Below are 26,736 nucleotides of genomic sequence, written 5' to 3'. Positions count from 1 at the left end.
TTTGTTCCCTTGTCCTTCAGTGATTACAATGCCTGTTACACATTCCATGACCTGTTCTCCACTAGGACCCTATAGTTTCTGTAAGTAAGTGAATAGGAAGATCAGAATAAGACAAAGCCATTAAGAGCGATATGTGCATCTGGTTGGAGTTTGGTTGGCATTGGGAGGATGACCCAGCTTCCTCTTCTTAGTATGGCAAATGGCCATATACTGAGCATTGAATTTTTGTCTATTCTGTCAGGGAAAAAAAAATTTTCTGCAAAAAGGAAAGCTTTTCTATAGTTGAATTTATAGTCTTAGAGTAAGTTCAAAAGAAGTGAAGAGGAAGAAAATATAGAAGAAACACTTTTATTTGCATATTTCCCCTGAAAGTTCCTATGTAATAGAATATATATGAGTAAGCTTAACTTTTAGAATTATAAATAAATATTATTGCTGTCACTAATACTGTTCTACAGTCTCCCAATAGAAGTGTTTATAAATGTAGCAAAGTGTGGTCCATGGTTTCATGGATTCCAGTATTTTCATAACACATCTTACCTAATGAGACAATGTTCAAATGTGTTACCTCATTAATTCTCACAATTTCACTAGGAAGTGAGGATGTGAAACTAATAATAATAATAACAATAGAAAATCAGTTCAGTTCAGTTCAGTCACTCAGTCGTGTCCGACTCTTTGCAACCCCAGAAACTGCAGCACGCCAGGCTTCTCTGTCCATCACCAACTCCCGGAGTCCACCCAAACCCATGTCCGTTGAGTTGGTAATGCCATCCAACCATCTCATCCTCTGTCATCCCCTTCTCCTCCTGCCCTCAATCTTTCCCAGCATCAAGGTCTTTTCAAATGAGTCAGCTCTTTGCATCAAGTGGCCAAGGTATTGGAGTTTCAGCTTCAACATCAGTCCTCCCAATGAACACCCAGGACTGATCTCCTTTAGGATGGACTGGTTGGACCTCCTTGCAGTCCAAGGGACTCTCAAGAGTATTCTCCAACACCACAGTTCAAAAGCATCAATTATTCTGCACTCAGCTTTCTTTATAGTCCAAATCTCACATCCATATACATGAACACTGGCAATACCATAGCCTTGACTAGATAGACCTTTGTTGGCAAAGTGATGTCTCTGCTTTTCAACATGCTATCTAGGCCAGTGATAATTTTCCTTCCAAGGAGTAAGCATCTTTTAATTTCATGGCGTAATCACCATCTGCAGTGATTTTGGAGCCCAGAAAAATGAAGTCAGCTACTGTTTCCCCATCTATTTGCTGTGAAGTCACTATTTAACATTTCCTAGCCAGACACTATATTAAGTGGTTTACATCTAATAATTCATTGAATATTCACAGCATGCTTGTGAAGTAGGACAATTATCCCATTTTATTCATGAGAAAACTGAGTTTGAGATAATTTATTTGTCCAACATCATACAATCATTGAGTTATGAATTCAGCAAACTCTCTTAAGAAAATAAGATAATTTCCTAAGTGTAAACTAATGATAATATCCAGTCCAGAACTAAAAATATTAATTTTTATGAAGTAGATTCCTTTATCCAGATTAGAAGTAGATATTATGCAAGCTTTCAAAGTTATTTTTTCTAAGAGGGAAACTAAGACCACAAATGAATGAAGTACGTGTAATAATAATTTGATTTGTAAAAACAAGAACAGAAGCTGAAATTGTCAATCTCTCTTCTGTCCTTTTGACAGCTTTTGTGGTTCCATTCGACAGTTCTGTGGGCTGCATTGTTAACTATGAGTTGAGCCTTCTGATTTTACATTTCTTTGGAGTTTTTAGTATTCCTTACTTTCTGACAATTTTTAATACATAGGATAATTTAATTCAGTATTGTGGTGATTGTTTATAGAGTTTAGTTTAACTATAGATAATGGAAATGTCTTTTGCAAAAAAGCATCATTTTATTAAGCTGAAGGTGGGCTTTGTTCCCTTGATAACTTTTTGACATTGAGTCTGCGAAAGGAAGATGGATTTGTATTCCAAGCGCTTTGAAGTTGGGACAATTTAAATGAGGGAAATTTCAAATGTCGCATCAAGACACAGCCAATTCCTTCATTGCCTGAAGCAGATAAAGAGAAAAAAAAAGTCTGAATCATTTCATTTCTTCTTTTAAAGCTGTTTTAAAATTGCAATGATGGAGTGTTTATATGTGTCAGGCATTTTAAGGCTTAACTGAAAACCATGATTAACTGAAAACCAATAACGTTAGCGCTGGTTGATAATATCAAGATTTTTCATTAGATTTTAACTTTTTGCACAATGTCTACAAGTTTGAGTTTTAGAGAGTTTAAAATCTTGAAAGGGTGTTTTATTTGGTAGAATCATCTTTAGAGAGGTACACATTTTAAAAAATGTATTGCTTCTCATATTTATTTCCTAATGTTTTATGCAGGTGAAATCAGATAAGTAATGTTCATAAAACATCTGACTGTAGAAAAGTATCATAAGATATACCTTGAAGGAGAATTTATACAAAGGGATAAGGCCATTCTCCATTTCCATTTTTACACTAGTTAATATCCAACTTTTTTTCCACTACAAACCACAATAAGAAATATCCTGTTATTGGGGACCCATATACAAACACACAACTGAAATGAAAATGCCATATATATTACAGAAGATACACTGAATTTGCTACACTTTTGCTATAATATTTACTACAATTCATTTTGCTTAATACAAAATACTTGAATTACCAGTAATGGAACTTCCTGACTCACTACTTAAGTTCATGAAGCTTTGAAAAATTTGACCTTCCTGTTTCTTTTCATGCCTGACCTCTGTCATTATTATCTGTCTTTGAGAAAGACATATGTCTTTGAGAAAGCCATAACTACAATTTCAGGTTATTTAATGATTATATTCTCAGATGATCTATTTTATAAAACAAAATTTCTGTACAATAAATTTTGACATCATTTGATTTTAATGTATCCTAGTTGTATTATATCCTTTTTTCAAACACTTTTTTCCTATATATTTAAATTGCATATATTTTGAACACTTAAAACAGTGAACTGATTTAGATGCTCTTTGCTGATAAACAGGATTATTTCCAGGTAGTTATAAGGTGTTTTAGTCTGTATTTTCTGAAGGAAAAAATTCTTTTTACAGACAAAACATACTTTTTTTTTTTCCTGAAAATGTATATGTTACAGTTTTGTCTATAAAGGCACTGCTTGTGTTTAGTAAGGACTGAGATTAAACCACTTGTTATCCCTTGCTACTTTCTTCTCATTTCTTAAGAAATCATTTTATCATAAGAGATCAGTTATAATCTTAAATTAGCTGAAGCTATCTGGCCATAAAAATTTGCAAATAGTTCAGTTCAGTTCAGTCACTCAGTCATGTCCGACTCTTTGCGACCCCATGGATCGCAGCATGCCAGGCCTCCCTGTCCATCACCAACTCCCGGAGTTTACTCAAACTCATGCCCATTGAGTCAGTGATGCCATCCAGCCATCTCATCCTATGTCGTCCCCTTCTCCTCCTGCCCCCAACCCCTCCCAGCATCAAGGTCTTTTCCAATGAGTCAACTCTTTGCATGAGGTGGCCAAAATACTGGAGTTTCAGCTTTAGCATCAGTCTTTCCAATGAACACCCAGGACTGATCTCCTTCAGAATGGACTGGTTGGGTTTCCTTGCAGTCCAAGGGACTCTCAAGAGTCTTCTCCAACACCGCAGTTTAAAAGCATCAATTCTTCAGCGCTCAGCTTTCTTCACAGTCCAACTCACACATACATATACGACCACTGAAAAAACCATAGCCTTGACTAGACAGACCTCTGTTGGCAAATTAATGTCTCTGCTTTTCAATATGCTATCTAGGTTGGTCATAACTTTCTTTCCAAGGAGTAAGCATCTTTTAATTTCATGGCTGCAATCACCATCTGCAATGATTTTGGAGCCTCCCCCAAAATAAAGTCTGACACTGTTCCCACTGTTTCCCCATCTATTTCTCATGAAGTGATGGGACCAGATGCCATCATCTTAGTTTTCTGAATGTTGAGCTTTAAGCCACCTTTTTCACTCTCCTCTTTCACTTTCATCAAGAGACTTTTTAGTTCCTCTTCCCTTTCTGCCATAAGGGTGGTGTCATCTGCATATCTGAGGTGATTGATATTTCTCCCAGAGATCAGCATATTTGTTATTCTGCAAAATATAGCCTGATACTGAATTTAGTTGCTTGAGTGAATCCTCTAATACCTTAGTCCTGTTTTTGGGCGCCTTCCCACAATACACTCTCTCTCTCTCTCTCTCTCTCTCTCTCTCTCTCTCATACACACACACACACACACACACACACACACACACACTCACTTTCCAGAATGCTACTGTCACCTATAATCTGCTTAGTTCAACTATGCCTTTATCTCTCTGTCTCTATCTTTCTACCTCTCTCTCTGTCTCTGCCACTCTCTCTCTCTCTATTACCCTACATTTTACTCCCAGAGTTCAGCATTTGCCATCTGCTCTATTCTCCCCAAAGTGACAATATTTTAATGAATGTCTGTAGATCAGAATTTCTCTTCCTTGTTCTCTGACAGTGGACAGAGCCTGGTTGAGTTATAAGACATGCCATTTCCTGTGGTCATTTTTTCCTTGTCTGTACGCTTGCTTACACTTGAAAAATCTACAGGTCAAGTATTGATCTAACTTATGTTCCATCTGACCTTCTCTCATGTCTCTTCTCATTTGCAGTTCTTCTTTATGGATTGTCCACTATCCATTTCACTCTTTTGCAATCGGGCATAAAGTAAACTTCTGGATAACAAACTTTATTTTTCCTTTGGATTAAATTTAAAACATTCCCTTAGAGGAAAGTCTAAGCTGGAAAACTTGACTCTTCATCTTCTATGAAAACAGGTTATAACATATCATCTTTCCTTGAGTTGATGCATGCTAACAACATTTTACTGATAGTGGATAAGCCTCATTTCAAATATTTGGTTGATACAAACTAAAGAAGTGCCAAATTGATACAGCTCTATGGGCTTCCCTATGGCTCAGATGGCAAAGAATCTGCTTGCAGGACAGGAGACCTGGGTTTGATCCCTGGGCTAGGGTATGGAAGAGCGTATGACAATCCATTGCAATATTCTTGCCTGGAGAATCCCCATGGTCAGAGGAGCCTGGTGGGCTACAGTCCATGGGTTGCAAAATGCAAGACATGTCTGAAAGACTAAGCGCATAGTTCATTAATATACAGAGTTTATTTAAAATAAGAAGTGTGCATGCTGATAACTTCCATTGCATGCCATTTGTTCACTACTAGATTTCTAGAACCAGAGCAAGACCTGCACTTAGAAGCTTAATATATTTGTAAAATGAAGTGAACAAATATTCATGTCCTTAATTCAAAGGCCAAATGTAAAACAGAATAAAAATAATGTATTTGTCAGTGTAGTTAGAGGAATTCATAATCTTCTTTTGCATACCAAGCTATCATGCTTTCAAGAAATTAAAATAAATAAAAGATTCAATAGAATAAGATAATAACTGCTCAGTTCATTTCAGTCCCTCAGTTGTGTCTGACTCTTTGTGACCCCATTGACTGCAGGACACTAGGCTCCCCTGTCTATCACCAACCCCCGGAGCTACTCAAACTCATGTCCATTGAGTTTGTAATGCCATCCAGCCATCTCATCCTCTGCCATCCCCTTCTCTTCTCACCTTCAATCTTCCCCAGCATCATATGGGAAAGAGTATTTATTTGCATCAGGTGGTCAAAGTATTAGAGTTTCAGCTTCAGCATCAGTCCTCCCAGTATACTTCCAATATACTTTCATATATGTATCTTTCCTAGTAGATACAAGTGAATGTATACATTTATGGTTTGGGGCTTCCCTTGTGGCTCAGCTGGTAAAGAATCTGCTTGCAAATATGAGAGACCTGGGTTCAATCCCTGTGTTGGGAAGATCCCTTAGAGAAGGGAAAGCCTATCCACTCCAGTATTCTGGCCTGGATAATTCCATGGACTATACAGTCCATGGGGTCACAGAGTCGAACACAACTGAGTGACTTTCACTTTCATAATATCTGCTAAGTAATGCTAAAGATCCCTTTTTTAGCTTATATTTTGTGTTACAAAATATACTGATATAAATTGTTCTAAAGCAAACATTTATTTCTCTTACAGGTCTTAAGGCTTCTTCCATGAACACAAATTGGAACACTTGAAAACATTTATATTAATCATTAGGTAATTAGGGCCCACTCAACCTCATTAGCATCTTAAAAAATTATTAGAGTATAGTTGCTTTACAATGCTGTGTTAATTTCTGCTATGCAGCAAGGTGAATCATTTCTATGTATATATATATATATATGTATATATATGTATATATATCTTTTTTAGTTTTACTTCCTATTTAGGTCACCAAAGAACACTGAGCACAGTTCCCTGTGCTATACAGTAGTGTCTTATTAGTTATCTATTTTACATATTGTAGTGTATAAATATATATGTTGGGCTTCCCCGGTGGCTCAGACAGTAAAGGATCTGCCCAAAATGTGGGAGACCTGGGGTCAATCCTTGCATCAGGAAGATCCCTTGGACAAGGGAATGGCAAAACACTCCCATATTCTTGCCTGGAGAATTCCGTGAACAGAGAAGCCTGGCGAGCTACAATTAATGGAGTCACAAAGAGTCAGGCACGACTGAGAGATTAACACACAAACAGTGTGTCTGTGTCAATCCTAATCTCCCAACTGATACCACCACCTCTTCCCTCCATTGGTAACCATAAATTTGTTCTCTACATCTGTGACTCTATTTCTGTTTTGAGAATCAGTTCATCTTTACCATTTTTTTTAGATTACATATATAAGCAATATTATACATCACTTCATGGGAAATAGATGGGGAAACAGTAGAAACAGTGTCAGACTTTTATTTTTGGGGGCTCCAAAGTCACTGCAGATAGTGACTGCAGCCATGACATTAAAAGACGCTTACTTCTTGGAAGGAAATTTATGACCAACCTAGATAGTATATTCAAAATCTGAGACATTACTTTGCTGACTAGGGTCCACCTAGTCAAGGCTATGGTTTTTCCTGTGGTCATGTATGGATGTGAGAGTTGGACTGTGAAGAAGGCTGAGCCGCGAAGAATTGATGCTTTTGAACTGTGATGTTGGAGAAGACTCTTGAGGGTCCCTTGGACTGCAAGGAGAACCAACCAGTCCATTCTGAAGAAAATCAACCCTGGGATTTCTTTGGAAGGAATGATGCTAAAGCTGAAGCTCCAGTATTTTGGCCACCTCATGCGAAGAGTTGACTCATTGGAAAAGACTCTGATGCTGGGAGAGATTGGGGGCAGGAGAAGAAGGGGACGACCCAGGATGAGATGGCTGGATGGCATCATGGACTCGATGGATGTGAGTCTGAGTGAACTCCGGGAGTTGGTGATGGACAGGGAGGCCTGGCGTGCTGTGATTCATGGGGTCGCAAAGAGTCGGACACGACTGAGTGACTGGACTGAACTGAACTGAACTGAACTGAACTGATACAATATTTATTTTTCTGTTTCTGACTTACTTCACTCTGTATGAAAAACTTTAGGTCCATCCATGTCTCTGCAAATGGCACTATTTTTTTCCCTTTTTATGGATGAATTTTATATATATATATATATATACACACATACATATACATATATATACACACTTTTATATATATATATATACTTTATATATATATATATATATATATATATATATACACACTTAACTTTCTTTATCCATTCCTCTGTCAACGTACATTTAGGTTCCTTCCATGTCCTAGCTATTGTAAATAGTATTGCAGCAAACTTTGAAGCGCATGTATCTTTTGAATTACGGTTCTCTGAATATGCCTAGGAGTGGGATTTCTCAGTTATATCATTGTTCTATATTTAGTTTTTGAGGAATTTCCATACTGTTCTTCATAGTAACTCTACCAATTTACATTCCCAGCAACATTGTAGAAGGCTTCCTTTTTCTCCACACCATCTTCAGCACTTATTCTTTATATATTTTTTTTAATGATGACCATTCTGGTGACACTTCATTGTACTTTTGATTTGTATTTCTCTGATAATTAGTGATATTAGAATCTTGATTTAGAAGTACTGGTGAGCAGAGAATAAGCCTATTGCTCCATCTCAACCCTTTATCTCCACATTACTTGAAAGTTCTCTGAGTGCCATCTGGTATCTATATCTTACAGATACCTGTCTTTCCCACCTTTGAATAAAGAATGGGGCCAACAGTCAGCCTTATTCCACCAGGGGACCCTATGGCAGAATCACAATCATGGTGTGAGAGTTAAAACAAGGTAAACAGGTTGCAAATGTATGTAACAATGAGCTAATTGTGCTAAGGACAGGCTATATCTTTCCTATAAATCTTCCTCCAGCTTCCATGAGAATCTTTGAACAACTTCCTCATCCTTCTTGCCAGACTTTGGATCAGGTAACATCTCTGCAGGTTAAAGAAAACAAGATTTTTAGAAATACAGCTCCTGTTAAATATAATTCCTTGTCCTCCACACGCAGCCTGAGCATACTCGCGTGACAGAGAATCTCATGGAAACATTTGCAAGAAAAGGAAATTGTAAGGCTGCTTCCACAGAGAGACTCCATAGGCTAACTTCTGGATGAAGTCCAACCATTACACATTTGGAAAAGGTTTCACACAAAGGTATTTTGTGCATGAGTGATCTAGAGGAATAGGTTTCTGGACCAACTGGTGTGTAGCTAATTTTAAAAAGTCAGTTTACCATAACAATTATTTTATGGGCTGCAAAGCAGATCTCATTAAAGAAGGAAAGGAATCATAAATTAGAGGAGAGGCAAACATAGCTCTCTTAACATGAATGTTGCAAATAGGATTGAGTACAACTTTATCTTCTTTTCTTTCTTAAAAAAATTAAAGTGGCTGTTTAGTGAAAATTACCAAACATGGTATCTCTTGATTTCTTTATTTGGTTTTATGTAGATATTTACAGAATACCTACTAGTCTGTCCAAAAGCTTCTCGAAAGGTGTCAGGATTACTTTATTAGCTTATTAAGTTATAGTATTCTCTTTTTTATACAGTACTTTTGAAAGTCCTTGTAGTAGTATTTCATCAGTGGCTACCCACTTTCTTCTATAATCTGTTTTGGGATTAGAACAAGTTGCTTAAGGCTGTTCTTGATAGCTATTTAGAAGAAATAAAATATGTATGCCTCATCGCATTTTAGCTGAAAAAAACTCAGTATTTGCAGTCTCATTTTTCAATTTATAGGCTTTTGGGCTTCCTTGGTGGCCCTGATGGTAAAGTATCTGCCTGCAATACAGGAGCCCCGGGTTCAATCCCTGGGTTGGAAAGATCCCCTAGAGAAGGGAATGGCAACCCACTCTAGTATTCTTGCCTCAAGAATGCCATGAACAGAGAAGACTGCTGGACTACAGTCCATGGGGCAGCAAAGAGTCAGACCCAACTGAGCAACTAAGCTTGCACACACAGGCTTTTATCTGTATGTTTTGGAAAGAGGTGCTTAAAATAGTTTTTATTTTATATTTTTATTGAAGTATAGTTGATTTACAATATTATGTTTGTTTCAGGTGTACAGCATAGTAATTTAATATTTCTATAGATTATGCTCCATTTAAAGTTATTATAAAATGTTGTCTATATTTCTTGTGCTGTACATTACATCCTTGTAGTTTATTTAATTTATACATAGTAGTTTGTACCTCTTAATATCCTACATTTTTCTTGCCCCTCCCATCTTCCCTCTCTCCACTATAACCACTAGTTTCTGTCTGGTTATATTCATCTGCTTCTTTTATTTTTTAGATATTGCATATTATTGATATCCTACAGTATTTGTCTTTCTCTGACTTCTTTCACTTAGAGCTAAACCCTCCAGATCCACTCATTTCAAATAGCAAAATCTCATCCTTTTTATGGCTAAGTAGTATTCCAGTGTGTGTGTGTGTGTGTGTGTGTGTGTGTGTACCACATATTCTTCATCTATTCATTTGTTGATGGAAACTTAGGTTGCTTCCATATCTTGCCTATTGTAAATAATGCTGCTATAATCATTGGGGTGCTTCTAAAACATCAATTTTTATCTTCTTGTGTATTTTTCTCTCCTGTCACAAATTTTTTCCCAAACATTAATATATGTTTTCATTTGTGCTTTTATTTTATCTTCAGGAAAAGAGTCTATGCATCTTTGCAATATATGCAAGATGCTGAACACTTTATAGACACATTCTCTAAGTTTTAAGGATAGTTATAAAGATCCTTCTTATAAATCCTATCATTAACTGCCTTTTTATGTATTCATTAATGCCATAACTATTAACTATATTATTTCTTAGGTGATGATGGAGTCAGATTTGTAGAAACCTAAAAGCTTCTTGATGAAAGTGAAAGACGAGAGTTGGCTTAAAACTCAACATTCAGAAAACTAAGATCATGGCCTCTGGTCCCATCACTTCATGGGAAATAGATGGAGAAACAGTAGAAATAGTGTCAGACTTTATTTTGGGGAGCTCCAAAATCACTGCAGATGCTGATTGCAACCATGAAGTTAAAAGACGCTTGCTCCTTGGAAGAAAAGTTATGACCAACCTAGACAGCATATTAAAAAGCAGAGACATTACTTTTCCAACAAAGGTCTGTCTAGTCAAAGCTATGGTTTCTCTAGTAGCCATGTAGGATTTGAGAGTTGAACTATAAAGAAAGCTGAGCGCCGAAGAATTGATGCTATTGAACTGTGGTGTTAGAGAAGACTTTTGAGAGTCCCTTGGACTGCAAGGAGATGCAACCAGTCCATCTTAAAGGAAATCAGTCCTGAGTATTCATTGGAAGGACTGATGCTGAAGCTGAAACTCCAATACTTTGGCCACTTGATGCAAAAAAACTGACTCAATTTGAAAGGACACTGATGTTGGGAAAGATTGAAGGCAGAAGGAGAAGGGGACAACAGAAGATGAGATGGTTGGATGGCATCACCCACTCAATGGATCTGAGTTTGAGTAAGTCCCTGGAGTTGGTGATGGACAGGGAAGCCTAGTGTCCTGCAGTCAATGGGGTCACAAAGTGTCGGATATAACTGAAAGACTGAACTGAACTGAAGCTTACATAATTTTGGAGAATATCTTTAATAAAAAACTATAGAATGAAACATTTTGTAAAGTGACGAATATTTCACGAAACCATAGGAAGTTATATGGGCTTCCCCGGTGACTCAGACGGTAAAGCGTCTGCCTGCAGTGCGGGAGACCCGGGTTCCATTCCTGAGTTGGGAATATCCCCTGGAGAAGGAAATGGCAATCCACGCCAGCACTCTTGCCTGGAAAATCTTGCCCTCCTCATCCCACGGAGGAGCCTGATAGGCTACAGTCCATGGGGTCGCAAAGAGTCAGACACAACAGAGCGACTTTACTTTCACTTTCACTTTAGGAAGTTATAAAAAGAAAACATTGCCTAAGGCCTCATGTTATGGAATGAAAGTTCTGGTACCTGATGTACAGGGAAGCCAAACAAACCAAAACATAAGAGTATGGAGCAGAGGAAGGTTTATTGCCAGGCCATGCAAGGGGATTGATGGCTTGTATCCCCAAAACCCTGAACACCTCAGTTCAGTTCAGTTCAGTTGCTCAGTCGTGTCTGACTGTGATCCCATGAATTGCAGCACGCTAGGCCTGAAAGAGGACAGTGAAAAAGTTGGCTTAAAGCTCAACATTCAGAAAATGAAGATCATGGCATCCAGTCCCATCTCTTCATGGGAAATAGATGGGGAAACAGTGGAAACAGTGGCAGACTTTATTTTTTTTGGCTCCAAAATCACTGCAGATGGTGACTGCAGCCATGAAATTAAAAGACACTTACTCCTTGGAAGGAAAGCTATGATCAACCTAGATAGCATATTCAAAAGCAGAGACATTACTTTGCCAACTAAGTCTGTCTAGTCAAGGCTATGATTTTTCCAGTAGTCATGTATGGATGTGAGAGTTGGACTGTGAAGAAGGCTGAGCACCGAAGAATTGATGCTTTTGAACTGTGGTGTTGGAGAAGACTCTTGAGGATCCCTTGGACTGCAAGGAGATCCAACCAGTCCATTCTGAAGGAGATCAGCCCTGGAATTTCTTTGGAAGGAACAATGCTAAAGCTGAAGCTCCAGTACTTTGGCCACCTCATGCGAAGAGTTGACTCATTGGAAAAGACTGTGATGCTGGGAGGGGTTGGGGGCAGGAGGAGAAGGGGACGACAGAGGATGTGATGGCTGGATGGCATCACTGACTCAGTGGATATGAATCTGAGTGAACTCCGGGAGTTGGTGATGGACAGGGAGGCCTGGTGTGCTGCGATACATGGGGTTGCAAAGAGGCGGACACGATTGAGCAACTGAACTGAACTGAGGCCTCCCTGTCCATCACCAACTCCCGGAGTTCATTCAAACTCACGACCATTGAGTCAGTGATGCCATCCAGCCATCTCATCCTCTGTCGTCCCTTTCTCCTCCTACCCCCAATCCATCCCAGCTTCAAAGTCTTTTCCAATGAATCAACTCTTCGCATGAGGTGGCCAAAGTACTGGAGTTTCAGTCTTAGCATAATTCCTTCCAACGAACACTCAGGATTGATCTCCTTTAGGATGCACTGGTTGGATCTCCTTGCAGTCCAAGGGACTCTCAGGAGTCTTCTCCAACACCACAGTTCAAAAGCATCAATTCTTCAGTGCTCATCTGTCTTCACAGTCCAACTCTCATATCCATACATGAGTACTGGAAAAACCATAGCCTTGACTAGGTGGACCATGTTGGCAAAGTAATGTCTTTGCTTTTTTAATATTCTATCTAGGTTGGTCATAATTTTCCTTCCAAGAAGTGAGCATCTTTTAATTTCATGGCTGCAATCACCATCTGCAGTGATTTTGGAGCCCTCCAAAATAAAGTCTGATACCGTTTCCACTGTTTCCTCATCTATTTCCCATGAAAAGATGGGACTGGATGCCATGATCTTCATTTTCTGAATGTTGAGCTTTAAGCCACCTTTTTCACTCTCCTCTTTCACTTTCATCAAGAGGCTTTTTAGTTCTTCTTCACTTTCTGCCATAAGGGTGGTGTCATCTGCATATCTGAGGTTACTGATATTTCTCCCAGCAATCTTGATTCCAGCTTTTACTTCTTCCAGCGGGCATTTCCTATGACATACTCTGCATACAAGTTAAATATGCAGGGTGACCATATATAGCTTTGACTTACCCCTTTCCCAATTTTGAAACAGTCTGAGTTTTAGACTGGCTGTTTCCTAAGTTTGGTGTTCCTCAGCTTCACTCATGCCAGTTCTCAACTTATCCAGAGCTACCATTCTTATTAAACCACAAACCACATTTCAATATGTTATCCAGTCCTGTCTTCTCTTTCTTTCTTCTCATGTACTTGACTCACATTTCTATCTGTTCTATTGCTGTTATCTTAAAATTCTTTGAAATCCTTGTTCAATCCTATAATATCCAGTTCTACAAGTTAATGTCTCTACTTCTGCACTTGAACTTCTGAATTCTGATGACAAAATATTTAAAGAATAGGATAACTGGCTGGGTAGTTAATCCTACTGGCATTAAAAAAATTGTTTTAGTTCCTTTTTTTGTATATTAAGTCTAACAGTTTTAATTTCTCTATAAACATATATTTTCCATAACATCAATCTTCCCCACATAATGTCAGTGTTTCCTCAGGCCTTTATAAATAAAATCTAGACTTTTGAAAATAGCTGACTTCCTAAATGATTTGATTCCAGAATGCCAGTACTTCATCCATTCCAAACAATTTGCAGGTCCTTGAGTAGGGACCAGTCTGTCATTTCTGGGTGCTTTGCAAATACTGTTCTTTATCTGGAAATCTTGTTTCCTCTCTTTCCATCTGCTGCTGTTAAGTCACTTCAGTCATATCCGACTCTGTGCGACCCCATAGACAGAAGGCCACCAGGCTCCCCTGTCCCTGGGATTATCCAGGCGAGAACACTGGAGTGGGTTGCCATTTCCTTCTCCAATGCATGAAAGTGAAGAGTGAAAGGGAAGTCACTCCGTCATGTCTGACTTTTAGTGACCCTATGGACTGCAGCCTACCAGGCTTCTCCATCCATGAGATTTTCCAGGCAAGAGTACTGGAATGAGGTGCCATTGTCTTCTCCGCTTTGCATCTAGTGGAGCTAATAATATGAATGCTCTAGAACTTGGTTCAGATATCACCAATTCTTCTGTATTTCCAGAAGGAAATACAATTTTATAAGAGGATAGAATTAACTGGATACAATTCTTTCCTTATTTGAACATGCAACTTAATATCTGTAAATCTCTTATTTCTATAAAATGGACATAATTATGCTTTTAAGTTTGTTGTACTAGAGAAGTAAGAGATGAGTAATGCAGTTGGTGGATACATTACTCCCAATGTTACTATGTAGTATAACTTTAGCCTTGTGTCAAGGTAGATCACTGGAAGTTTGCTTTTGGTCTTTTACCTGGCATATTCCTCGTAATGATCCATACAGCTGGCTTATGAACACTGAGTCTCTGCACATGACACCTTTTAAAGTAAAATTGAAAGATAGTGACAAAATATTCATTAAACAAGTTCCATATCACAAATTTATTTTGCAATTCAGTGTCTTGAAACTGTTTTTATCCCTTAATGATTGACGTATTTTCCTCCATTGCATAAGTGTAACTCTGCAGTGTCATAAAGCTCAGAACCAAATTTGGTATAATAATAACGGTTAGTACATTCCTTTCACAGATACTTTTTTATTTCTTTTATCTATTGCTTTGATTTTTCTATTTCTATTTTAATAACTATTTCAATCTTTGATATTTCGTAAATTGATAGATATTCACAGGGGAATAGGAAATGGCTAATTCTATTTTAAAGTATAATGCATGCCTTCAAGTGATTTGTTACTCAAAATGTTCAAATCAATTTATAAGAAAAATTGGGTGCAATAAAAGCACTAAACTTAATAATTTAATTTTAAAAAATAAGGATGACTTTTATGAAAGGGTCTATTATTTAAAATTCTACTAATTACAACAAAATGCATGCTATGTTGTTTAATATGCACTTTCAAATAAGTCATTTTATTTGAGTCTCAAAGTATCTATCTTAGTCCATTTAAGCTGCTACAACAAAAGACCATAAATTAGGTTGCTTAAACAACTAATATTTATTTTTCACAGTCCTAGAGGCTGGGAAGTTCAAGACTAAGGAGCCAGCAAGTATGATGTCTCATGAGATTGGGTTTTTTGTTCACAGACAACCATTTCTCAGTGTCCTCATATGATGGAAGAAGCAAGGGATCTCTCTGGGATCTCTTTTTTAAAGGCACTAGTCACATTCAAGAGGTCTGCCCTCAAGGCCTAATCAACTGCCAAAGATCTGATCTCTAAATATCATAATGTTAAGGGTTAGTTATCATCTTATAAACTTATGGGGAACAGAAACATACAGTCTATAGCAATATCTTATGAGATAAGTAATAACAGGACCCCATCCAATGGGGTCTTAAAGAAACTTAAAAATCCCAAGATGTTTTGTAATCTACCCACTGCACATTTACATAAATATAACTAGTAGTTAATTACTTTGCTACTGGATTAGTTTTTACAATTTTTAACTACTTAGAAACTTTTGGAGAGTTGCTTAGATCTAGGTACTTGATTCTCCATCTATAAAGTGGAACTGTTATAATACCCATTGAAGAGTATTATTATAATAAAGCTTTCTTATGTGATCAATGCAAAGAAATAAAAGAAAAGAATAGAATTGGAAAGATTGGAGATCTCTTCAAGAAAATTGGAGATACAAAGGGAACTTTTCATGCAAAAAATGGAAACAATAAAAAACATAATTACAACAACCTAACAGAAGCAGGAGTGATTAAGAAGATGTGGTAGGAATACACAGAATAGCAAAAAACAAACAAACAAACAAACAACAAAAAAAGAACCTTAATGACCCAGATAGTCATGATGGTGTGGTCACTCACATAGAGCCAGACATACTGGAATGTGAAGTCAAGTGGGCCCTGAGAAGCATTACTATGGACAAAGATAGTGGAGGTGATGGAATTCCAGGTGAGCTATTCCAAATCTTAAAAGATGATGCTGTTAAACTGCTGAACTCAGTAGCCAGAAAATTTGGAAAAGTCAGCAATTGCCACAGTATTGGAAAAGGTCAGTGTTCATACCAACCCCAAAGAAAAGCAATGCCAAAAAAATGTTCCAACTTTAATACAGTTGTGCTTATTTCACATGCTAGTGAAATAATGCTCAAAATTCTTCAAGCTAGTCTTCGACAGTACACAAACTGAGAACTTCCTGATGTACAAGCTGGATTCAGTAAAAGCAGAGTAACCAGAGATCAAATTGCCAACATTTGCTGTATCACAGAGAAAGCAAGGGAATTCCATAAAACTCTACTTTTGTTTCATTGACTATGCTAAAACCTTTCACTGTGTGTCAGTTCAGTTCAGTTCAGTCATTGAATCATGTCTGATTCTTTGCAAACCCATGAATTGCAGCACACTAGGCCTCCCTGTCCATCATCAACTCCCGGAGTTTACCCAAACTCATGTCCGTAGAGTCGGTGATGCCATCCAGCCATCTCATCCTCTGTCGTCCCCTTCTCCTCCTGCCCCCAATCCCTCACAACATCAGGGTCTTTTCCAATGAGTAAACTCTTCACATGAGGTGGCCAAAGTATTGGAATTTCAGCTTAAGCATCAGTCCTTCCAATGAACACCCAGGACTGATCTCATTTAGGATGGACTGGTTGGATCTCCTTGCAGTCCAAGGGACTCACAAGAGTTTTCTCCAACACCACAGTTCAAAAGCATCAATTCTTCAGTGTTCAGCTGTCTTCACTGTCCAACTCTCACATCCACCATGACTACTGGAAAAACCATAGCCTTGACTAGATGAGCCTTTGTTGGCAAAGTAATGTCTCTGATTTTCAATATGCTGTCTAGATTGGTCATAACTTTTCTTCCAAGGAGTAAGTGTCTTTTAATTTCATGGCTACAATCACCATGTGCAGTGATTTTGGAGGCCAAAAAAATAAAGTCTGCCACTGTTTCCACTGTTTCCCATCTATTTCCCACGAAGTGATGGGACCGGATGCCATGACCTTCATTTTCTGAATGTTAAGCTTTAAGCCAACTTTTCCACTTTCCTCTTTCACTTTCATCAACAGGCTTTTTAGTTCCTCTTCAGTTTCTGCCATAAGAGTGGTATCATCTGCATATCTGAGTCTATTGATATTTCTCCCAGCAATCTGGATTTCTGCTTGTGCTTCCTCCAGCCCAGCATTTCTCATTATGTACTCTGCATGTAAGTTAAATAAGCAGGGTGACAATAAACAGCCTTGACATACTCCCTTTCCTATTTGGAACCAGTCTGTTGTTCCATGTCCACTTCTCACTGTTGCTTCCTAACCTGCATATAGGTTTCTCAAGAGGCAGGTCAGGTATTCTGGTATTCCCGTCTCTGTCAGAATTTTCCACAGTTTATTGTGATCCACACAGTCAAAGGCTTTTGCGTAGTCAATAAATGTGTGGATCATAACAAAGTGTGGAAAACTCTTAAAAAGATGGGATTACCAGATCATCTTACCTGTCTCCTGAGAAACCTGTATGTGGGCAAAGAAACCACAATTAGAAGCTTATATGGAACAACTGACTGGTTCAAAATTGAGAAAGAGTACTCCCTGTCTGTTCATTGCCACCTTTTAAATTTAATTTATACACAGATAACATCATGGGAAATGCCAGGCTGGATAATTTACAAGCCAGATTAAGATTGTTGAGAGAAATATCAACCAACTCAGATATGCATATGATATCACTTTAATGGTAGAAAGCAAAGAGGAATTAAAAAATCTCTTAATGACAGTGAAAGAAGATAATGGAAAAGCTAACAACACTTTTTATTAAAAAAAAAAAAACACAACACACAAAAAACTAAGATCATGGCATCTGGTTCCATAACTTCATGCAAATAGAAGGGGAAAATGTGGAAGCAGTGAGAGACTTCCTCTTCTTGGGTTCTAAAATCACCGTGGATGGTGACGACAGCCAGGAAACTAGAAGACTATTTCTTCTTGGCAGGAATGCTATGACAAACCTAGACAGTGTACTAAAAAGCAAAGACATCACTTTGCCGACAAAGTGATAACAAGGATAAGATTTTTCCAGTCATCATGAATGGATGTGAGTGAGGATAACAATAATTAAAAAAGTGTAATTCACTGTGCGCAGTGGCTCAGTCCTGTCCGACTCCTTGCAACCCCATTGACTGTAGCCTTCCAGGCTCCTCTGTCCATGGTATTTTCCAGGCAAAAATACTGGAGCAGTTGCCATTTCCTATTCCAGGGTATCTTCCCAACCCAGGGATCAAATCTGCATCCTTTCCATCGCCAGGAAGATTCTTTACCAGTAGGATACCTGAGAAGCCCAATTCAATAATGCAATAATGCTGGACTATAAAGAAGGCAGAGCACCTAAGAATTGATGCGTTTTACTGTGATACTGGAGAAGATGCTTGAGAGTACTTTGGACAGAAAGGAGATCAAAGCAGTCAATCCTAAAGGAAATAAACACTAAATACTCTTTGGAAGGACTGATACTGAAGCTGAAATTCCTGTACTTTGGCCACTTGATGCAAAGAGCTGACTCACTGGAAAAGACTCTGACGCTGGGCAAGATTGAGGGCCAGAGAAGGGGAAGTCAGAGGATGAGATGGTTGTATGGCACCAATGACTCAATGGACATTAGTTTGATCACACTTGGGTAGACAATGAAGGTCAGTGAAACCTGGCATACTGCAGTCCATGGGGTCACAAAGAGTTAGATATGACTTAGCAACTGAACAACAATAATTAAATAAGTGTAATTCACTGTGCACCGTGGCTCAGTCCTGTCTGACTCTTTGCAACCCCATGGGCTGTAGCCTGCCAGGCTCCTCTGTCCCTGAAATTTTCCAGGCAAATACTGGAGAAGGTTGCCATTTCCTTTTCCAGGGTATCTTCCCAACCCAGGGATCAAACGTGCATCATTTGCATTGGCAGGAAGATTCTTTACCATTGGGACACCTGAGAAGCCCAATTCAATAATGCAATATGTTAGAAGAATTAGAAAAAATGCTAGCATGTAATAACTATTCAATAATATTAATTATTTATATTATATATTCTGAAATAAAAACTGTCCTCAATTACCAATGTCTGCTAAAGGCAAGAAAAGGGAAGCTATTTATTTCACCTACTCTAGAATAATTCTAAAGAGAGGGAGACTGCTAGGGAGTTATCATATCCCTAGAAGGCATTATGCAGATTATTACAAATCATTTGCTTTGTTGTGGATAAGTATTAATAACAAATGTATATGATTTTTGCTACTCTATTTTCCCAGAGTAGTAAAATAGTGAAAAATTGTTTGGCCTTTTACAAAAATCTCTAAGATTTTGCTTCTAAAGCTTCTATAAGAAATACTCATTTCTTTGTAAGTCCAGAAAGATAAAGAGGCTGCTGTGAATATCAATAATACAATCTTGGTCATTTTTGAACATTTTTAGTTTGAGATATCTTCAGTATGGAATAAAATCTGAATCTGGTTTGTAGAATAAAAAGAAATGAATGGACAAGATTGAAGATGACATAAGAATATATGAAGTTAGTGAAAACTCTGGAAAAATAGAAGGAAAATAGTACAAGGGCAAAATGATCCATGAAAGACTTACTTAGATTCATTCAAAAAATATCATTTGTTGAAATGAATATCTGGGATGGGCCAGTGACTGTTCCTGGATACCACAAGCTTGAGCTATAATATGACAAAATCTATTTAGCTGAAAAGTCAAAGCAAAGATAATTTAACCTTGACATATTTGTTTCCCAAGAAGAGGTAATTGGTATACAGGGATCGTATTTTAAACAATGAGAAGTCAAATAGGAAATAGGTGAATTGAAAGTTTAGGTTATTATGAACTGACATCATATATAATTAGGCCCTGAAAGTAAAGTTTGTAGTATAAATTTTATTCTTTCAAATTTGAGGATTATAATTTATTATTTGATATAATTGTAATTATGCTGAAGTTAAAAACCAAATATATCCCCAAACTTCTATTCAGAACTCCCTTCCCAGCAGGACTATGGCTACACACTCTCCTGGAAGGCTTGCTTGGAAAACAGGAAGACCTATCTTGCAGAACCTGAGTTCAAACCCTATTCCAAACATTTTAAATGATGTAGATTTGACATGTAATGATGGCCTCTCAGAGCCCCTGCATCCCTATTTGTGTAATGGGGATTATGATCCATGCCCCACAGTCAGGTATAATTGAAGGCCCTCTTACAGAACAGGGGCTCAACAGATGTTTAGGAATGTTTATTACACTGGTGAGTCATTTCCATGCAATCAAAATAGGAGGGCCTTAGAGTCCATTAAACCTGAGGCCTCAGGAAAACTTATAAAATACTCTAAACCTCAGGCCCCTCATCTGTAAAAATGGAGGTACTCATGCTTCTATAGAAAAAGTATTATGGGTATTAAATAAGATAATTTTTATCATCCTCTATACTACATTCAAGCAAGGTCATTCAATTTCATAACATTAAATATTTCCTTCATAAAAATCCTTCTAAAATATAAATCCCCTTCAGAGTTCTATCTGTATGCATGGAACATCAGTCATCTGTATGTCACATAATGGCATTATTGTCTACCCACTTGTTTAAGCAAAAAGCCACTTTTTCTTTACTCACATCCACTCTCAAGGTTGGAAATCACTATTTTCAAATTACAATTTGCATTTAACCAGTTTTAGCATCTCTACTACTATAATGTTACACCGCTTGCTATAATGATCTCCCCACCGTTTACCCTTGCTCTTGCTCTTCCATAGTCTATTCTTCATATTATAGCTATAATATCTTCTTATGGCAGCCACCAAATCCCATTGCAATAGAACAAAATTAAAACCTCTTACTTGGTCTATGAGTAAAGAAACCGGGTGCTTCAAATTAGCTGGGAGAGTCTTCATTGATGTGGATTGTCTTAAATTGCTCCAGCCTTCTATTCTCCATGCTCTTTTTATGCTGTGTTGATAGTGTCCTTTCGACTCTAAAAACTGTCCCAGTTCAAACAATAGATTGCATATCCTCTCTAACTATAATGTCTTAAATGTCTTGAATCATGCCTACCTTTCTATTCTTACCTCACACTTTACCCCCTCTCCAATTCCAGCCTTTACTCACTCTTTTCTAGCTATACAAAGTTTCCTGATCTTTTACTTGCTGTCTCCACTGCATACAGTATCTTGCTGGTTTGTTTTTCTTCTCATTCATCTCTTAGATCAAATAAAACCTACAGAAATGCCATTCTTCCTCACTTGACCTAAATTTTGTGTTCCCTTTGTTTATTTCTTAATAACACCACAATCAGATTATATGTTGTTTATTGTACATACATACAGTTTATCAATTTACTAACATAATTTTTCATTGTCCATATCAAGCTCTCTTTTATATCTCACTTACCCAGTTGACTTTGAGTTTTCTGGAGCTAATGATTTCATTTCTACTATCCTTCACAAAAACCTTAGTCACCTGCCAGACACCTCCTATGAGTGAACTATTGCTTCTTCAGATATGGAAGAATAAAGAAAAGAAATGTACAGTGATACAATATTTCCTTTATAGTCACAGATTCTTCTTCAGATTTGAGTAATATATATATATATATATATATTTTTTTTTTTCCTTTTGTCTTATATAGAGGTTGGGCATCCACAGAATGTTTGAGGAAACCTATTAGGAGTCTGGTAAACCTAAGATGCACACTAAAGAGAAATGATAAAATAAGCCTGCTGTTTAATACAGGCTTTTATAGATGGATAGACAAATACTGTCTGAGATATTTATAACATGGTTGCAATGAAACCCTGCTATAATAATTGAATAAGCCTCAGCAGTTTAGCTGAAGTTTGCAGCTATTCATTAAAATGAGGGATTGAAGTGATTAAGAAGAGATTTCAAGGTTCTGATCAAGTTTTAAAAAGAAGATGAAAAGCATAAAATGAATATGGTGAGTAGAATAATGGCCTCATAATGATGGCCACATCCTAATTCCTGGAACCTGTAGATGAGATAATACTAAGGAGTTTAAGAAGGTGAATTACCCTGAATTATACAAGTCATCCAATTAAATGCCATGGGCACTTAAAAAGTGGAGACATCTTCTCAGTGATAGTCAGAGGAAGAAGTGCCTATGGAAGAATCATCAGAAAGAAGCAACATTTTTGGCTCCAAAGAGGAAGGAAGGGGGCTGAGCCAATAAACATGCTTAGTTTCTAAAAGCTGAGCATGGAAAGGCAAGGAGATGAAAGAATTCTTCCCTGCGGCCTCCAAATTGGAACACAGACTTGCCAATACTGGGATTTTAGCCCAGCAAGATCCATGCCAGAAGTCTACAGAACTGAAAGTTTAAAAAATGCAGTTTTAAACCACAAAAGTTATGGAATTTGTTACAGAACAATAAAAACAATATGAGGGAAATGGTAGAATCTTAGTTTCTTCTTCTTCTTCTTCTTCTTTGCTCTTGTATTAAGATTATGAGCAAGAAACTTTGACTCAGTCTATACGCTTTGACCAACATCTTCTCATTTTCCCACCACTGCTACCCCAGCCCATGATAACTTCCATTCTATTCTTCGTTTCTGTGAGTTTAACTCTTTTAGATTTCACAAGTATGTGAGATCATATAGCATCTGTCTTTCTCTGTCTGGCTATTTCACTTAGCATAACATCCTTCAAGTCATCCATGTTGTCACAATTGTCTGAATTTCCTTCTTCTTTTATTTTTTTAGGGTGGAATAATATTCTATTTTGGACGTATGTGAATCACATTTTCTTTAAGCATTCAACTGTTGACACCTTAGCTTGTTTCCATATCTTAGCTATTGTGAATAATCCTGCAATGAACATGGGAGTGTAGATATCTCTTAGAGATAGGGATTTTCATTCCTTTGGATATATACCAAGAAGTGACCATTGGTAGTCTTATTTTTGTTATTTTGAAGATTCTCCATTTTGTTTTCTGTAAAGGCTGAATCAATTTCCATTTCCACCAACAATATATCAGGGTTTCCTTTTCTCCATGTTCTTATCAATGGTTAACTTTTATCTTCTTTGACAATAGCTATTCTAGCAGGTGTGAGGCGATATTGTAGCTTTGATTTGCCTTTTTCTGATGATTAATGATACTGAGTATTTTTTCAAATATACCTTTGGACATTTGCATGTCTCCTGCGTGTGGGGAAATGTCTATTGTTCTTTCCTTATATTTATTTGGATTATTTCCTCTATTGAGTTATCAAGTTATATACAGACATACGATTTGCAAGTATTTTCTTTCATTCCATAAATCGCCTTTTCAGTTCTTGAATTTTTTTCTTTGATATGCAGAAACTTTTTAGCTTGCTGTAGTTTCATTAGTCTATTTTTTGCTTTTGTTTCTTATGCTTTTCATGTCAGATAAAAAAAAAAATCATTACCAAGATCAATGTCATGGAGAATTTTCTCCATGTTTTCTTCTAGGACTGTTATGATTTCCGGTCTTATGTTCAAGTCTATAATCCATTTTTTGTGTTGATTTTTGTGTATGGTATAAGATTGCAATACAGTTTCATTCTTTTGCATATGACTACCAGTTTTCCCAATATTGAAAAGCCTATTCTATTCTCACTGTATATTTTTGACTCTTGAGTTGTAAATTAATCATATAATTATATTGTTGTTGTTGCTGTTGTTCAGTCACCCAGTCATGTCCTACTCCTTGTAACACCATGGACTGTGGCATATCAGGCCTCCCATCCCCCCACCATTTCCAGAAGTTTGCCCAAGTTTATGTTCATTGCATCAGTGATGCCATCCAACTGTCTAATCCTCTGATGCTCTCTTTTACTTCTGCCCTAAATCTTTCCCAGCATCAGAGTCTTTTCCAGTGAGTCAGGTGTTTGCATCAGTTCAGTTCAGATCAGTCACTCAGTCCTGTCTGACTCTTTGCGACCCCATGAACCACAGTACGCAAGGCCCCCCAGTCCATCACCAACTCCTGGAGTCCACCCAAACCTACGGGCATTGAGTTGGTGATGCCATCCAACCATCTCATCCTCTGTCATCCCCTTCTCCTCCTGCCCTCAATTTTTCCCAGGATCAGGGTCTTTTCCAATGAGTCAGCTCTTCACATCAGGTTGCCAAAGTATTGGAGTTTCAGCTTCAACATGAGTCCTTCCAATGAACACCTAGGTCTGATCTCCCTTAGGATGGACTGGTTGGATCTCCTCACAGTCCAAGGGACTCTCAAGAGTCTTCTTCAATACCACAGTTCAAAAGCATACATTCTTTGGTGCCCAGCTTTCTTTATAGTCCAACTCTCACATCCATATATGACCACTGGAAAAACCATAGCCTCGACTAGATGGACTTTTGTTGACAAAGTAATGTCTCTGCTTTTTAATATGCTGTCTAGGTTGGGGACCGGATGTCATGATCTTAGTTTTCTGAATGTTGAGCTTTAAGCCACCTTTTTCACTCTCCTCTTTCACTTTCATCAAGAGGCTCTTTAGTTCTTCTTCACTTTATGCCATAAGGTTGGTGTCATCTGCATATCTGAGGTTACTGATATTTCTTCCGGCAGTCTTGATTCCAGCTTGTGCTTCATCCAGCCCAGCATTTTGTATGATGCACTCTGCGTATAAGTTAAATAAGCAGGGTAACAATATACAACCTTGACATACTCCTTTTCCTATTTGGAACCAGTCTATTGTTCCATGTCCAGTTTGCATCAGGTAATGCAAATTCTGGAGTTTCAACTTCAGGATTAGTTCTTCCAATGAGTTTTCTGGGTTGATTTCCCTTATAGCTAACTAGTTTGGTCTCTTCACTGTTCATCAGACTCCCAGGAATCTTCTCCAGCACCACAGTTTGAAGGTATTGATTCTTTGGTGCTCAGCCTTCTTTACTGTCCAGCTCTCACAACCAAACATGACTATTGGGAAAACTATAACCTTGACTATATGTCCCTTTGTTGACAGAGCGATACATAGGTTTATTTCTGGGCTCCCTGTTCTTTTCCATTGATCTATGTGTCTGTTTTTATGTCTATATCATAATGTTTAGATTATGGTTGCTTTGTAATATACTTTTAAATCAGAAAGTGTAATGCCTGCAGCATTGCTCTTCTTTCTCAACATTGCTTTGGCTATTTGTGGTTATTTGTGGTTCCATACATATTTTGAGATTTTTTATTTTCCACTCCCATGAAAAATACCTTTGGGATTTTGAAAGGGATCACATTGAATCCATAGGTTGCATTGAGGATACTTCCACAATATTAATTCTTCCAATCCATGACCATAAAATATCTTTAAATTTATTTGTGTCTTTTAAAATTGCTTTCATCTTATTAAGTTTTTATTTTATTTTTATTTTTTTAAAATTTTAATATCTTTAATTCTTACATGCATTCCCAAACATGAACCCCCCTCCCACCTCCCTCCCCATAACATCTCTCTGGGTCATCCCCATGCACCAGCCCCAAGCATGCTGCATCCTGCGTCAGACATAGACTGGCGATTCAATTCTTACATGATAGTATGCATGTTAGAATGTCATTCTTTCATCTCCTTGGTTAACTTTATTCTTAGGTGTTATATTCTTTTTAATACAATTTAAAAGTGGATTGTTTCTTAATTTATCTGTTTATACTATACAGAAACACAACTGATTTTTTCCTCTAGTTTTCTGTGAGCACAATAAATGTAAGCCATGGAGGTCAGTGACTATTCCATTCACAATTTTGTTCCTAGGCTCTAGCATGTGTTCTTGCACATAGTTGGATCAATATATCTGAGGTTTAGATGCCTACAGCCTATCCCTAAATAAGCTTTCATTGATAGCCTGTTACCAGAAAAATGTCACTGTCAACTAACCTAGGACACATTCAGAAGGTCAGGAGTTGTGTTGGGACAGAGACTTGACTGCATTACTTGCTATCTACACAGTCAGTGAAAGGGTGAGACTCAGGACCTAACCCCAGACCATCCAGGCATAAATTCCTATGCCTACCATTCATCTGGGATCACATGCCTGCTTCAATGCCACCGAAATTTAAATATTCACACCAAATTATTTTTTCATATCATTGAGCTAAAGTCTTACAGTGCTCTAGGATCCTTACAAGCCCTAAGAGGCCACTGTACAATCATAATAACCAAGTGCATACATCTATATTGGAGAATTAAGCAGAGACACTTTAGATCAAACTTATGCGGGGACAAAAAGAAAGAAATTTGTCGTGTGATTGCTTACATGAGAAAGTTCCAAGAAAACTTGTCACATTTCTTCTTATACCTTTTCTTGGATATTTTTAAAGTCATTCTGAGTCAGGATGCATACTGTATCTGTGACTGTTAATCATCATGAATCCTCAAAAAGCCTGATGTGCTGCTTCAGTCCTCTTGAATCAAAACATTTCAATTTTTTGCCTAATTCATTGTTAATAATTCAGAGAAATTGACTTCTCAATGTAAAACTTTTCTTTGAGTTTCATAGACATTATACCCAACAACTGAAGAAAATTCTGAATTATATTTCTAAATTTGATTTCTTCCA

This window comes from Ovis aries, chromosome 10 (genome assembly GCF_016772045.2).
Source record: "Ovis aries strain OAR_USU_Benz2616 breed Rambouillet chromosome 10, ARS-UI_Ramb_v3.0, whole genome shotgun sequence".
Lineage (NCBI taxonomy): Eukaryota > Metazoa > Chordata > Mammalia > Artiodactyla > Bovidae > Ovis > Ovis aries.
The sequence above is the reverse complement of the archived record's forward strand: the minus strand, read 5'-3'. Positions refer to the sequence as shown.